General features: G+C 48.6%; 1 protein-coding gene across 7 annotated transcripts in view; it reads right to left on the minus strand.

Annotated features, from left to right (window-relative positions):
* Cacna1e (calcium voltage-gated channel subunit alpha1 E) overlaps positions 1–6,055 on the minus strand; it is a 473,485-nt gene extending 467,430 nt beyond the window's left edge. For 4 of the 7 annotated variants that reach the window (XM_052737228.1, XM_052737227.1, XM_052737231.1 and 1 more), the window contains exon 1: positions 5,617–6,054. The gene's annotated coding sequence lies outside the window, so the exon portion shown is untranslated. Of the gene's footprint in view, positions 1–5,616 lie in introns of all 7 variants that reach the window. The other 3 variants (XM_052737230.1, XM_052737229.1, XM_052737226.1) reach the window with 2 other exon arrangements.
* Between the last annotated feature and the right edge of the window lie 2,514 nt (positions 6,056–8,569).

Raw genomic sequence — 8,569 nt, forward strand, 5'->3', positions numbered from 1 at the left:
GAGGCAGGGAGGGAGGGGGAGGATGAAGGGAGAAGGGGGAAAGGGAGGGTTAAGCAGTGTCCACACCCAGTGATGGAGCTAGGGCTTACACTGTGGCTTTATGGCTTCCATCTCCAGCCTCGGCTCTTCCTCCCCCTGCACCCCAGGGTCACTCTAAGCCAGTACTCAGATTCTAAGGTTGCAAGCTGACCCTGTCCTCACCTGAGGACAGAGGTAGATCCAGTTAGGACTCAGACCTGAGCCCTGGGCAGCTCACCCAGAGCTGTGATGAAGGAACAGAGAATCTGGAAGTTGGGCGTGTGCCATCTGTGACTGTGAAGTCCTTCTCTGTGGACAGGTAGGACTTGGCTGTGTTTAGGATTGTTACAGTCGAGAAAACATCAGTCAAGGACTAAAGAAGTCAAGAGTAACTCAATCCACTTTCCTTTTGAGAAGTAAGAATGGAAAATGTTTCTCATCACTTTTTAAATTAAGAACAAAGCATAAAATTTCTATTCAGTAAATAGAGCAAACAAAAGAAGTCTATTGTATGACTAGTCAAGGCTGAGAGGGGGAGACAAAGGAGAAAGAAAAAAGGAAGACAGACAGAATCACGAAAGAGTCATTCATCTTAAAATGGGAAGAGACCTCTTGTGATCACTGATGACCCGACAGATGGGATCCAGTGCTTGTGTGCTGACAGCCAGGGGGTGTGAGTGACTCTCCTGATCATATAGCCAACAAGGATTAAAGCAAGACCAGATGCATGAGGCTACAGTCAGAGAACATGCAGTTTGATAAGGCAAATACTTTCTTAAAGGACTATACTTACTTGGAGAAAACAATCACTTAAGACCAAGAACCATGTCCAGGGGTTGAGAAGAAAGCTCAGTTGCTACAGCACTTGCCTTACAAGCACAAAGACCTGAGTCAATCCCCAGAACCCACACTTTAAAAAAAAAAAAACAGAGCATGATGACACGCACTTGTAACACTAGTGCTAAGAAAGCAGACACAGGCAGAAGACCTATGGGTTCACTGGCTAGGGAACCTAGCCCACTTGGCAAGGCCCAGGCCAGTGAGTGAGAGACCCTGTCTCAAACAAGCAAAAAGAGATGGACTACATCTGAAGAATAGTAACTGAGGTTGTCCTCTAGCCTCTACACACACACACACACACACACACACACACACACACACACACACACACACAAGCATATCTTACATCATTTCCCATCTCTCCTAGAAAAAGGCCAGGTGTACATTTAGATGATGCTGAGGAACAGGAAGATGCAGTTATATTTTTGTAACTATGGCAGCCTCTCGGTCAGTAACAGGTGTGCCCATCCATCAGCCCTAGGCTGTATTGTTACACAGGCCAGAAAGTATACAAAAGCCCATGAGGACAGGTTCACTCCCCTGCCACAGGCTGTGTGCTCAAGACAGAATCACACCTTCCTCCAGTCCTGTCCAGCTGCTATGCTCCCCTTAACTCGTTCATCTGCTGACTTCAGCCCTGTATGAGAATCTGTAGCATGCCTCTGTTCACCTCAGTCCTAGACTCAATTTTATGAGAGAAATTTTTTTTTCAAATGTGGCCAATGTAATTATAAAGGAATGTCAAAGAATGACACTTTCCAATCAATGCCAAAAGAACATGAATGAGAGACACTTCATCTTTAGTGAGGCCCCATTCTGTGTTAGAGTCTCACTCACTGCAATTCCAAGACTAAGTGTGTTTCACGCACAGCACAATGCCCTAGAATCCTCACGTTCATGTCAAAGCTGACAGCCTTAACACCAATCTTCCCATTTACATCTTTGCTTCTATCAGGAAGGTACCTGGCTTCATGTAAGCTCATCTATACTATAACAAATGGTTTTATGCTGAGCTTTTTTGTAGCTTTAGAGTTTGTAAATGTATACTTGGTCCAATGGCCTAGATCCCGGCTCCCCATCACATTATAAGCACCATGAAGATAATTATGGTGCTTACTCTATCACTCTATTACTCACTATTACTCTACCTCTCTAGAGACCACCAGCTCCCATTGTCCCTGCTTCCCACCCTCATCCCTTTCCCCTACTGTTCAGCTCATGAGTCAGGGCATAGTGTTCATGGTTGTTAACCTACTGTTACACTTTCTGCTTTTCCTAGCTCGCCCTTGCAAGGGAACACGCACCAGGAAGAAGAAATGCATTCTTCGGACCGTAAAAATCACCCTGTTTTTCCAGTCCATAACTGACTTGCCCCCTGGAGACCAAGAGCTGCTGCTGCTCTTCTCACTTGGCCTCCTCCATCCACCACCACTAAGAGAGAAGGCAACAGAAGGAAAGGCTGTGACTAATTTTGATTGTCAACTTGACATATATTGGAAGCAGGAGTCTCAGTCGAAAAGTTGCCCCATCAGACTACCTGTAGGCAGTCTTGAAGCAAGCCAGTAAGTAGTGTTCTTCTTGGTCTCTACTTCAGGTCCTACAGTGATCTATGGTAAAATGGAAGGGTATAAACTTAGAAATATGTCTAGAATTATCTACTTCAAGCTCAAGTTTTGCTTTCATGCTGGAATGGGCATCTGGGTGCGCCCGCGGCTCTATCAGCTGGGGACAGGCATGCTTCGTCACTGATCTACAGAACCCCTTCAGGGAAAGCCAGAGGTGGGAAGGCCCTTTCCAAGTCAGTCACCAACATCCTGAGTGAGGCAAACCTCCCTAACCAAAATGTACTGACACTGAGAAGCAGACAGTGACGTGCACACTACCTTTCCTTTCCATCAGACAATCCCTGCTCCTCAGGCAGGATTCACATACACACTAGACTGGGATCCATGACAAAGACCACTCCAAGTGGCCAGGAAGGGAATAAAGGACACAAACTTCATGGACACCAAACAATGTGATACTACCGACAAGAAGTCAGACGTGACATAAACAAGAACCAGGAAGACAGACAAGTGGACAGACTTCACTCTCCACCTACAGAGAACCTACGCTTTAAACGCCCGCTGACCCCATCACTTCAGCACAGAGGCAGCATTGTGTGCAGCAAGTCAGCCAGCCCTGGATTTAACCCCGGCTCTGTCTCCTACTGCTTGGTGAGCCTGAACAAGTTACCTAACTTTTCTTAGCTTCAATTTCTTCGTTTATAAAATGGAGGTACACACTTGATAGGATTTGGCAAGGATTCATTATGGTAAGGTGTAGAAGCTGCTGGATACAGCACCCAGAAACTAAAGCCCTCAATAAGTAGTAGCTAATTCTTTGTTCAAAGCCCAAAATGATTCAGCTGCCTGAAAGACCCACAGGCTCCAGGGGAGAGGAGAAGTTGTGACGGGCCTGTCCCTAAGAAGGCTCATCTTTCCCTAACACAGCAAAGAAGTAAATGCCAGACATTTCCCTGCAAAATGATGCTTCTGGAATGTGGATTTCTCTGTTGAAACCCAGACAACATGTAGGACTCTCTATCTATCTATCTATCTATCTATCTATCTATCTATCTATCTATCTATATCTCTCTTTCTCTCTCTCCCTTCTCTTCTCTCAAGCCCAATACTCAACACAACCTCACAGAGGTACAAGAGTTGTAACAACGTGGATCCAAAGGCTCGGCCCTGTGCATGTGGACAGAGACTGCTGTCCATCACACTGCCACTAACCCTTCACTTACAACCCCTGGCAGGATGGTCTCCTAGAAGCCCCAGGCTCATAAATCCCACAAGGAAGCAGACTAGGAACAGAAAGGGCTCCATGGAAACCACCCTCAAAGGGGCTATAGTATCTAAGCATGAAGTTCCACTCTGGGTAGGGGCAGTTCACAGAATCTGGTTTTCATTGTTTGGGTTTTTGTTGTTTGTTTGTTTGGAGTTGCAGCTCAAACCCAGGGCCTTGACCATGCTCAGGAAACACTCTACTATTTACATCCCTTGCCCAGAAGTACGCATTTTCAATTTGAATTTTTCACACAGAATTGAAAAGAAGTCCTAGAATCTGAGTCAGAACTGTTCCAAACAGGAAGGCTATAAGACATGACACAAATGCAGTGCGTGTTATCCATACCTCTGACCATGCGTTCAGTCCTATGCCCATCATTCATCTCCACCTGTATAGACAGTCTCTGCCCAGTTAGCTCATACACAACCTCAAAAGTTCCCAGACTTAGACAGTAAGTGGTATAATCACCCCATACTCCAAAGTAGCAAAGGCATCTCCCTGGCCAGAGGTAATAGACTTGCAGAAAGCAATAAAACATAAGGCCATCTTCTTCTGGGCACTGGAGACAGGAACAATCCTATAAGAACCACACTTCTGCAAGAGAGGGAGCTCTATTTTCTAGCAGTTTCTACTGGGAACAGATGACAAAGTTCCCTTCAACATCTTACACCCCACCTTCCAACCCCAGTGCAGGAAGCCCCTCTTCTTCTGGTTCTCACAATAAACTAGTGTTCTTATTTCGGTATTAGAAATATCTCTTCCTTTCGTGAAAACAGTTCTCTGGTGTCAGGTTTCCCAGCCTCCCCTTAGGACTAGGATATTCTGCCTTCCCCCAGAGGATGATGTCTCCATGACATAATGTGAGGATGGTGTCCTTATGACACAATGTGAGTCTCATCCCCCAACACGCTGACCTGGAAAGGCTTGACTGTTCCCAGGTCTGGGTGATCCACCGACCTACTCAGCCTGAAACACTGGCTCTGACCTGTCACAGTCACAGATGTGTCAAAGAACCCCACCTCAGATCCCAACCTTCCCCTCCCCCAAATCTACACACACCTTGGGCAAGAGGCCAGACCTTGGTTCCCCACCTGAAGGAGGAAGCCTAGATGGGAGAGATGGGGGAAAGTGTCTGCCATCATTCTCTCTAGATCACCAACATAAAAGGCACCCAGCATGAGTGTTCTGCCCCTGAAAAGCATTCTGTTCAGGGAGGCATCCAAATCCTGTCAAAAAAAGCAAGTCACTCTAGCCTGGTCTCCTCCTGGTATTCTCCACCCAAGTCCCCCTCTCAGGAAAGGACCACATGTCTGCCCCAACCAGCAGCTCCAGACACCCAGGCCGCTCTACGCCAGTCCAGAGTCACCTCCAAAAGCACATGTAGCCTCCTGCATAGAAACTTCACTGGAAGCTCAGCCCCTCGCTGAACACTTTCTCAACAGTCCCCCACAAAACTTGCCAGTGTTGGGGACTGGCAGCTGCTTTTGTCTAAGAGCCACGGAAGGGCTTTGAGAGGCTCTGAGGCTAGTGAAAATCCCCAGGCCCTCATCAGCCGCCAGTGGGGCTCCATTTCTGTGGCAACAGGCGAGACTCCCTGGCTGTGGGGGTGAGAAATGTAAGCCAAATGCCACCCCTAGGACCCCACCAAGGGGCGTGCGATTCGCTCCCAGGACATCCTAACAGGGTACTGTCCCGGCTGGGGCAATCGCTGGAGAAGTTGGAAATGGAAAGGACGGGATGCAGAAGAAGAGCTGGTGAGGAGCCTTCCAAGACCGTCTGGCCCAGATCCCAGCCTCCGAGGTCCACGCACCCCAACAGGTAGCAGCAGCAGGGGTTTTGTGCTGCTTCCAGGAGTGCAGCGCAGCCCGGCTTGAGGCCACCCTGACACAGCCCCATCCTCGGCTGCAAACACCCAACCCCACTCACCTTGAATTAATGCAGAGTCCCGCGCTCAGCTGAAGGAGGGTGTGCTAGTAATCCCGAGGCATCATTGAATTCTTTTAAAAGAGCAAAAGGGTGGGGGAAGGGGGAGGAAGGGAGGGAGGGAGAGGGAGGAAAGAGAGGTAGTGAAATTGAAGGGGAAAGAAGGTAAAGTCTGCAGAAAGAGGAGCAGGGGAGGGAAAGAAACGGAAAACTAAATTAATAAATGAGGAAAGAGACAGTTCGGGGGACGGAGGGAGGAAAAAAAAAAATCTGTCTCCTGCCCACACAGTGCAAAAGAAATTTCTGGCAATCAGAAAGACTCTCTCTCTCACACTTGCCCCTTCAGAGGGGGGCAGCTGGGGAAATAAATAACAAAGGAGAAGAGAAGACGGGAGGGTATCCAAACGGAGAGGAAATCTCTCTGTCCAGGCAGCGCAGCCCCAGAGAGCTGTGCGGAGCAGGCAGGAGGCGGGCAAGAGAACACGGGAGCGGGAGCGCGCAGAGGCTGCGGGGAGGGGCAGGGGGGCAGCGCAAGGCTGGGTTTACCCACCGATCTGTGTAGTAACCAGGCTGGGGTCCAGAAAATTAGGTCAGGGTGTCTGAAAAAAAAAGTTCGCTGACCTCAAACTTCCGTGAGTGATTTCCACTGAAGCCCCGGATCTCCCCGGGCAGTTCCTCCTCCGACACCCCCGCTCTCTGCGCCCCCTGCACTAGACCTCACCAGAATCCTAGCCACTGACCTCACATGGGGAGGAAAAGTGATCAGAAGAGCATTCACCACATCTAAAGAGAAATAAAAGCCACTTGGGGCTTCTGGAGTCGAGAGTGGGTAGTGGGAGAAGGCACAGGTCCCTGAGCTCAGCACTGCCCAAGAAAGGGGACTCCAACCCAGCGAAGGAACCCCTCTGCAGCCGGTGGCGTTCCCCGAGGCTCTCCAGAGCCCAGCTGAGAATTCTAAGGGAAGCCAACCTGTTCCCGAGGACTGCCTTAAAAATTAGTGAGTCAAGCTGGGGCTTCCACGGCCTGCTAGACTTGATCTCTGGGGTTTCCTCTCTCCCGTTTCTCTGGCTCTCAGCCTGTCTTTCCCAGAACACTGAAAATGTCTGCAAGAGTCATGTGGGCAAGTATTCCCTCCATCGCCATCAACTGATTCCAACAGAGAAAAGGGAGAGGCTTTACGATGGAAGGAACTGGAAGGGGGTGGAGGGAGGCTAGCACCCTTCCCTTACCACGCTCACTCCTTAAGCTTGGCCCTGGCCATTCCTCTGAAGGTTTCCTTGAGGTTTTCGAAGTGAAAGGGACAGTCGGCCTGCTTCACTCTGAGTTTCCCATGACTGATAGCAGGGACCCTCTCTACTCAATTTTGCCAACTCCACACCCTACTGGCCTTCAGCCTGACTCCGGAAGGAGATGGAAAACACCGCGTGGAAGGAGATAGAATAGTCAGGAGGCCCACAGCAGCAACTTTTTTTGCCTCTTAGTCCAGTGGAAGATGGAATTGAAAGTCAAGGGCTGTGCATCCTGCTTGCTCCCGTTTTACTGCCCATGCCTCCCAAACAGGAAAGTCTGATTGGGAGGTTTGCCTCGTGAGCCGTCAGAACCATGGCTCTGGGTCAGATGATGGATAAACTTCTCACCAAGCCCAAAAAGAACTTAGTCTAGACTCTATAAGTGAGATTTTCAGTAAACTGAGTCACTAGCCCCAACATGAAGCAAACAAAGCTCCATTGGGCATTAGGGGAGAAAAAAATGGGGCTATATATCAGTTTCTCAAAAGCTGGAAACAGTTCTGTAAATAAACTTTCCCTCATTAGAGGGGTGTGTGTGTGTGTGTGTGTGTGTGTGTGTGTGTGTGTGTGTGTGTGTATGTGTGTGTGTGTGTGTGTGTGTGTTTAAACATAAAAATGCCTCCTGAGGGCTGGCAAGATAGCTCGGAGAGTAAAGATGCTTGCCACCAAACCTGACAATCTGAGTTCAACCCCCAACCCACTTGTTAAAGAGAACTAATTCCAGAAAGTTGTCCTCTGACATGTACATGTGGCATGTGCACCCTCACACATACAAAAATAAGTAAATAATGACATGTAATTTTTACTTTAAAATGCCTCCAGACCCCCTCTTATGCAGGAAAGAGGCCAGAGTCCTTGGCTGTAAACGTAAGCGTTTCTCCCTAGGGAGAAGCAGGATAAAGTCAAGGAGAGGTCCTCCCACTTCAGGGAATCAGTCAGGAAAGGGGAAGCCCTCCCTTGAATCAACTTCAGAACCTCCTGGAGTCTACAGGAAGGAAAAGGATACTCAGTATCCTTGCCCCTGTCCACAGCATAGACACACACTGACATAATGCAGCCCATGGATGCCTTCCTCCATAAACAGGGCATTTACACCACAATTTTTGAGCTTCCTTTTTCTTTTCTTTTTTTTAACTGAAAGTTTCTGGAACTAGACTAACAGAAGGCGGATGGTTCACTGGCTTGGAATCTCCTTCAGAGAAGAGCATCCACGCTCACCCCCTCTACCATCCAAACAAACAACTATCATGCCCACAAACAAGATTCTCCTTGACAGCCCCTTCCAACACTTGGGAGAGTGCCACTGACCTGATGGCCATGGAAGATCCCCTGTGCCTGTTCACTGTGTCAGTACAGTTCTGATGGCCAAGGCCAAGTCTCTGGACACACTTGCTATTTTACTTCTTGTGTCTTTGAATACAAGTAATTGAACAATTCTAACAATATGCTGTCCTTTCAGACACAAAGAAAACATCGTTTTGATTCCTGTCCCATTTGAATGAGCTGTGGCTGTTGCTGTAAGGCAGAGGAGGTGGGGAAGTAGGGAGTGAGAAAGTAGACTGGGAGGCAGGACTCCATCTCAGCAGACACACACACACACCCCTCTCCAAGCCTCTAGGACCCCCAGCAGGGGAAAGGGCCAGGTGACTGACACTCCTTCTCCAAGT

This window comes from Peromyscus californicus, unplaced genomic scaffold, assembly GCF_007827085.1.
Source record: "Peromyscus californicus insignis strain IS unplaced genomic scaffold, ASM782708v3 Scaffold_14__1_contigs__length_90479793_seg_2, whole genome shotgun sequence".
In the NCBI taxonomy this organism is placed as follows: Eukaryota; Metazoa; Chordata; class Mammalia; order Rodentia; family Cricetidae; genus Peromyscus; species Peromyscus californicus.